General features: G+C 36.5%; 1 long non-coding RNA gene across 1 annotated transcript; it reads left to right on the forward strand.

The window, feature by feature from the left end:
• The first annotated feature begins 3304 nt into the window (after nucleotides 1–3304).
• Nucleotides 3305–3705, forward strand: LOC113093034 (uncharacterized). The gene is made up of 3 exons (XR_003287691.1): nucleotides 3305–3337; nucleotides 3487–3567; nucleotides 3656–3705. It is a non-coding gene; the product is annotated as an uncharacterized LOC113093034 (long non-coding RNA).
• The last annotated feature ends 3214 nt before the right edge of the window (nucleotides 3706–6919 follow it).

The following is a 6919-nucleotide window of genomic DNA, read 5'->3' on the forward strand; positions in this document are numbered from 1 at the left end:
TCCTTTTTGCTTTTGTGCAACAGATAAATAACAATTTAGATATATTTTAGACACTTTATGTTTAGAAAATTTATGTTTTGTGGGAGTCCTGGGAATGATTTTATTTTCCCATGTTATTGAACTAAAATATATTACATTGATTTCACTGAAAATGTCAGGTGTCCTGTCACTTTTGACAACACGTGTGACTCATGAATGAACAATACCAGAGGGTAAACTGTTTGGTTGATTTAATAAAAATTCAGTTTATTAAACAGTCTGAACTTATGCTTTTGTTGGCAGGACACGAAGAAAGAGGAAGTGTCATTACACGTTATCAGTCTAAACTGATTTGAGAAATGATCTCTGCTGATCTTGATCTTGTGGTTAAACTTGAGTTCTCATATTTTCCGAGCTGTGATCTCGCTTTTGAGTTTTGGAAACTCAACAATGAGATCACAGCTCAGAGAACACTACAAATGCTTCTATTAATTCACTATTTTATGAAAGTGTAGAAATGACTATTAGCCATTTCAGTATTGTAATGAATTCTTGACTCTTGGATACATGCAAAACGTCACTGTTAAATTCATAAAGACAGTTTGTTTGATTTAATAATTTTAATGGTAATGCAACACGAAAATGCCACAACAACAATCCAATAAACGCAACAAAAATACATTCCATGACAAGAAGAACAGGAGTAGGATGAAAGAAAAAAATCTTATAAACTCCTACCCCATTCTTATATTAAGAAAGTTACAAATTAGTAACTTTGAAGGATAATATATTTATACTTATTTTGCAGGGAGGAAGGACTCAAAACACCCAGAGGAAATAGTGACGAATACAATATTGGAATAAAATACTCTACACATAACAAGCCATATTACAGCAAGATTTATCTCCATGTTAGTTATGTTATGGATATTTGCATACAGCTTTCAAAAAAAAAAGTATACTTTGCTGAAATGGTTTAAATATAATATTAAATACAGTGATCGATTAATAATTATTACAGAAATAATAATAGAAATTCATAATTTTCTAATATTTGCAGACATTAAACCTTTATGTTTCTTAAATATCATATGACATTTACAGTAAATTAAGGAATATTAATCAAACAGAACACTAGGAGCTCTTGGCTGCATACTTTAATTTATTTTCCACTGTTAGTCACACAGCATTAATTAATATATAACAATACTTCCGAAACATAAGTTTAATACAATGATATGCCTGTCTGGAGCAGGCAGAGAGATGCTGGTGACAGGACATTGTAGTAGATGGAAAAGTCATTTTTGCATCTCCCATGATGAGAGAGATCGGCATGACCAAAAGATGTAATGCACAAACTGGGCAAAACGACAGTGATCCTCCCTCAACAGCAGCATCTGGCTGAGGATATCGCCCATCCCGCTCAGAACAGGGGTTTCAGAGTATCATCATTCGAGTGCACCTCGTTGTTGAGCTAGGGCACAAGATTAAACTGAAGGAATAAACATGAAACCAAGACACATGAACATTCACAGCGGTTATCAGTCTAAACTGTGTTCAGCAATGACTACTACTTTGTTGTGGTCAAACGGAGTTCTCACATTTCCATACTATTCACTATTCACTAATGGTCCTTTACTACCAAGGGTAGTATCACAAAAAAAGAATCACAACTCAAAATACAAATATACAATAATCAAGGTCCGCAACAACACACCAACTTAGATAACAAAAATAAATTCTAAACAAAATACAAGCAGTTTAAATTAAAGAAAAATAAAATAAAAAGGTATAGCTGATGCAGAGCACGCACTCATTCTCGTAGAACTAACAGTCCATTTATAGCTTTTTCTATTACTCTAAAAGGAAGTAGATGATACAAATCCTGTTAATTTGTTGCTGGCCTATGGTGCTATCATAGTGATGCGTAAGTCAGCCTGAACACCATGATGTTCAGTGACATAGAGAACAGCGCAAACACTGGTGGACCAGTCCGATGTTTTCAACTAACCTGCCCACAACTTGGACAGCAAAAAAAATATTTAAAAGTAGTAAATGCATCACCCCTTCACATTAATTTAATTACTTAAACAGGCTATAGCCTAAAGGATAATATGACCGTACACACAAGGCTTGCCACAAAGAATCAGTTAAAGTAATGATCATGAACGTGTCTAAATTAGCAAGGAGACATTTAATTGTTTAGTAATAAACTGGTGTTTCTGAACACCAGAGAGAGATGTTTTTTTTCTGTGGTCCTCACATGCACCATGTCGCTTCATGTCGTATTCTCCACCATGTCCCACAGAAAAACTGCTTTTGCATAAAATGCTGCTTAACCCGACCAAGCAGCGCGTGCGCTCTCCAATTTGAGATTGTTGACCATATTGAGGAGGCGTTTGTGCTCCAGTCAACAGTTTGATTGACATAACAGTACGCCTATGGACGTATCCGTGTATTTATTAGGCAGGGTTGAATGAAAAAGCGGGACAGATGCTCAATTTGCGTGAGGCGGGACAAATGTAAAATTGCTGTACAGTACAACAGGTGGTCACTCTATTCACGCCAGTTATTCAGCCAATAAAGTGTAGGCCTATGTATTTCAAAATATGTCTAGTGGCTAATGGTCATCTTTATTTCAAATGACCCGACTGACCGCAGCCCGAATATCATTACAAATATTTTTGGATGACTCATGACCGCAGACACCCGCTCATTTTGGATCAACCCGTGCATCACTGACCCCTACTCTGAACGAATAAAATGCACCGTTGGAAATGTACTGATGAGAATGCAACAATTTGAGATGACAACACATCAGTAGTGTTCCAAACACACAAATTAAAACAGCCACCAGCAGCTCATACCTGAGGTGCTAGTGGATGATGCAAGAGGGGGAGGACGAGACGTGACACATCTCAGGGTACAGCCAACCAGCATTAAATAGCCCATACTCTTCCCTGATAGCACACCACCCCAGTCACTCACTCAATTAATTCAGTAACACACTGATATAGTGTCAGTCAAATGCAGTTCAGGTCAGGACTCAACACTCAGTTGCTAATATCAGATTGAACAACCACAGGAAGGGTGTTTGAAGAAAGAGTTGTGATATACTGAAGACTGACAGAAAGAGAGAATGGACAAGTGTCTGCTGGGACTGATCATGCTGGATTAATGATATCATTCATGAACTGAAGGGTTGTAAATAAACAAGAGAAGTAGTCATACTAGTAGTAGTAACCTTCATCATTTCTGTGTTGTGAAGCTGAAGTATGATGTGATGTTGGTTTGTTTCTCTGTTCATTATGTTTGAACTGAACAGCAGGAACTGAAGTCAGTAGGACCGTTGTCAGAGGTACCACAAAGTTCATTAATGTTGAAAAAGTCAATCTGAAGTGATATTTCAAGAATTTATACATTTGACTTAATCTACACTCTAAAAATTTGATCTTTTTTTTCCTCTCCTGATTGTGTCTGTCATCTGTCCACACATCTGTCCTGCAGTGATTTTGATTATTGTTGAGTTTGCAGTGTTTGCTGCTCCTACTGTGATTCTTCTTCAGATCATCTGTTCACGAAGAGCTGGTGAGTTTTTCAGATGATTCACATTGATCCGGAACAATCTGCACTCTTGAGAGCTCAGTAAATGATTTTGTGTTGAATTATTTTGCAGGGAGGAAGGACTCACAGCACTCAGAGGAAATAATGATTAATACAATATATGGAAAAATTTGCTCTACAAATAACAGGCCAGAATACTGCAAGATTTATCTTCATGTCAGTGATATTATGGATATGGAGACAACTTTTACTGTTATTTGCTCTATATACTATACTGAATGCTTTAAATATAATATTAAATACAGAGACAGAAGTACTTTTAGTGACCATGAATGGTAATAACAGAAATCATAACATAAATACATAGCAGTTTTCTAATCTTGATTCCTTTATTGTTATATTTAACCTTTTATAGAAGGCTTTTTCAATCATATAATAGTCAATTTTAACTGATGATGCAACCTGTCTGATAATTATCACATATTTACTGATGTATTTTGATGTTTTTTATTTTTTTATAACGTATGACTTATATTATTTTACATATGAAAATATATGAATTATTGTCTTCCCAACCTTTCATTCTTCAATATCTCTTTATGTGAAATACCATATGTGGAAATATAAATTCACAATTTGCAAATCTCTTTATTTGGTTTTGAAATATGTTGAACACTTATTTTAGACTAAAATTGTAATTATTGGGTTAATCTAAATATTGGGTTAGTGTCACAAAGTCGCTCGTATCACTTGGGATAATTTGATATTTTCATATTGTAATTTTGTATCTGAAAGAAATCAAAATCAGTTTATTAAAAATGTATTTATGCAATAATCTCATACGTAAGTCTTATACGTGAAATTTGGAATCGAATGTTATGAAAATGTCTGTCTCTTACAACAAACTGATTGTAATGTTCCTCATAAGGTGCTTTTAATAAAACCATCTGTTTTGACTTTGCTGGTGTCTATTCTGTTTTTAACCCACATGCACTTTGCACCTTTTTGCACGATGCAATTTGAAAAATAAAATAATTTTTGTAGACTTCCAGTCTGAGTGGATCAGTGTGCGGTTAGCCACTCCTCTTGTTTAATAAAACCATCTGTGAAATTAAAAAATCTGAATCTAATGATAATTAAAGCTGCAAGCAGCCGATGAAAGGGTCCTCACAACACGGGCTCACCACCCGGGCCATAGGAGAACAGTGAACGTTGGAACATATGCTTCTAAAATGTTATATAGAATATGATAGAATATGCCATACCCGCGAGCAGCTACTCGCCTCCCAAGACGCCTAGGCCTACCTTCGCCGCCTTCCGGCGAGAACTGCGGCCGACTCCCCCGCGTCCCTCCTACCACTGGGCCCAGGCCTATGATTCCGCCAATCGAAAAATGGACGGTGTTGAGTCTGAGGCAGCCCTGTCCAAAATTATCACACCCTCAAGCAAGTTGAACAAATCCGAACTTTACGACGTGTATACAAAATCTCTAAATAATAACATTTCCCTCAGTAACCCCTATACTAAAGAAACGACAAAAGAAAGAGTACTCAAAATTATCCTCAAAGCACTCCACCATCCTCCGCCGCTAGGCTAGCTCCCAGCGGCTATCAAGCGTAGCAAGAGACCTTCAGCAAGCCTGGGGCCACGCCCCGTGTTCCGACCGCAGGGGTGCCCCGCTCTGCCGAGCTCCGAGCCGCGCCTCACGCTAACGTTTGGCCGAACTGGCCGCCTAACACAGCCACGACTCTAGCCCATCAGCTTCGGGCCTGCGGCATAACTCAATCACACAGTCTCTACAAACAATATATGTCAGGCAACTATCCAAATTCCTTCTTCCTAAAGCCTACAGACGCGACTGAACTGCATAATATCATAATAGCTCTGAAGAGCTCAAATTCTGCTGGAGAAGATGAAATTAGCAGTAAAATATTAAAAAGTATTTCCAAAGAAATAATTGAACCACTTACACACTGTATTAATCTCTCACTGCTTACAGGAACTGTTCCCAAAATGACAAAAAATTGCAAAAATAATTCCAATTTTCAAATCTGGTGATAAAAATGACATAACAAATTATCGTCCCATATCCATCTTACCAACTCTTTCCAAAATATTGGAAAGAGTGGTTTATAATAGACTTATTAATTATCTTATACACTGAACATACTCAACCCATCCCAGTATGGCTTTAGAAAAAACACACCACCTGTATGGCGATCCTTGATCTTACTGAAAAGATCAATGATGCAATTAAAAAGGGGAATATGGTATTGGTGTATTCTTAGACCTTTCAAAGGCCTTTGATACCATCGACATTACCATACTACTGTACAAACTGCATCATTATGGAATTAGAGGCCAACCACTGAATTGGTTCAAGAGCTACTTACACCTGAGGCAACAATATGTATATATCCACATGAGAGATCAGAAAACAAATACATTATATATGGTGTTCCACAAGGATCCATATTAGGTCCTCTCCTCTTTATTATTTACATTAATGACCTGGAAAATTCCTCAAAGACTCTCCACAAAGTAATCTTTGCAGTAATCACACAAAAATGAATTTGAACTTCAACAACCTACTCAACAAAGAGCTTCAGAATGTGGATAATTGGTTCAAAGTAGTAATAAACTATCCATAAAACGTTAGTAAAACCAACGACATAATATTCTGTCCAAATAAAAAACAACTTAATTTCGAGGATTCAAATTTCAAGATCAAAATAAGGGGAGAGGAAATAAAAAGAGGGAAGACGACTAAATTCTTGGGTGTCTTTATAGATGATCACCTAAACTTTAAACACATATTGAATATCTTGTCAAAAGCTATCAAAATATGTTGGTCTGTTCCTTAAGCTTAGACACCTGCTTCCCCCACGCAATACTATTATTCTCTTAAAAACCCTCTATGAACCACATTTAAATTACTGCACATTATATGTTGCAATACTTATCACTACTCGCCTAAAAAATTACAAATTCTACAAAAAAAAATAATTCGTGCCCATATCATGTCTGATTTCATCCAAACCGTTCTATTTTCTTTAGGTATGGTCTTTTAAACTAACTGAATATAATATATTTCACAATGCATTGTAAAGATCAGGTGGTCTTTGGTTTGAATAACAGATTATGTGAACTTGTTCCAATCCACTATCCCCGGCACACTTACCTCGCTAGAAACATGCATATCATTACTGGTAAAAAACGGAGATTAAAAAGCACTGGTATGAGTGTGTGTGCCGGGGACCGCGGATTTGGAATGAGCTGGATGAAAGTCTGAAAACCTCAAGCTCTATTTCTTCTTTTAAACAAAACCTCAAGAAACAATTACTAAACTTGTATACATCTTCCTGATGTACATACT

The sequence above is a fragment of the Carassius auratus genome, unplaced genomic scaffold (genome assembly GCF_003368295.1).
Source record: "Carassius auratus strain Wakin unplaced genomic scaffold, ASM336829v1 scaf_tig00214833, whole genome shotgun sequence".
NCBI classification, from domain to species: domain Eukaryota; kingdom Metazoa; phylum Chordata; class Actinopteri; order Cypriniformes; family Cyprinidae; genus Carassius; species Carassius auratus.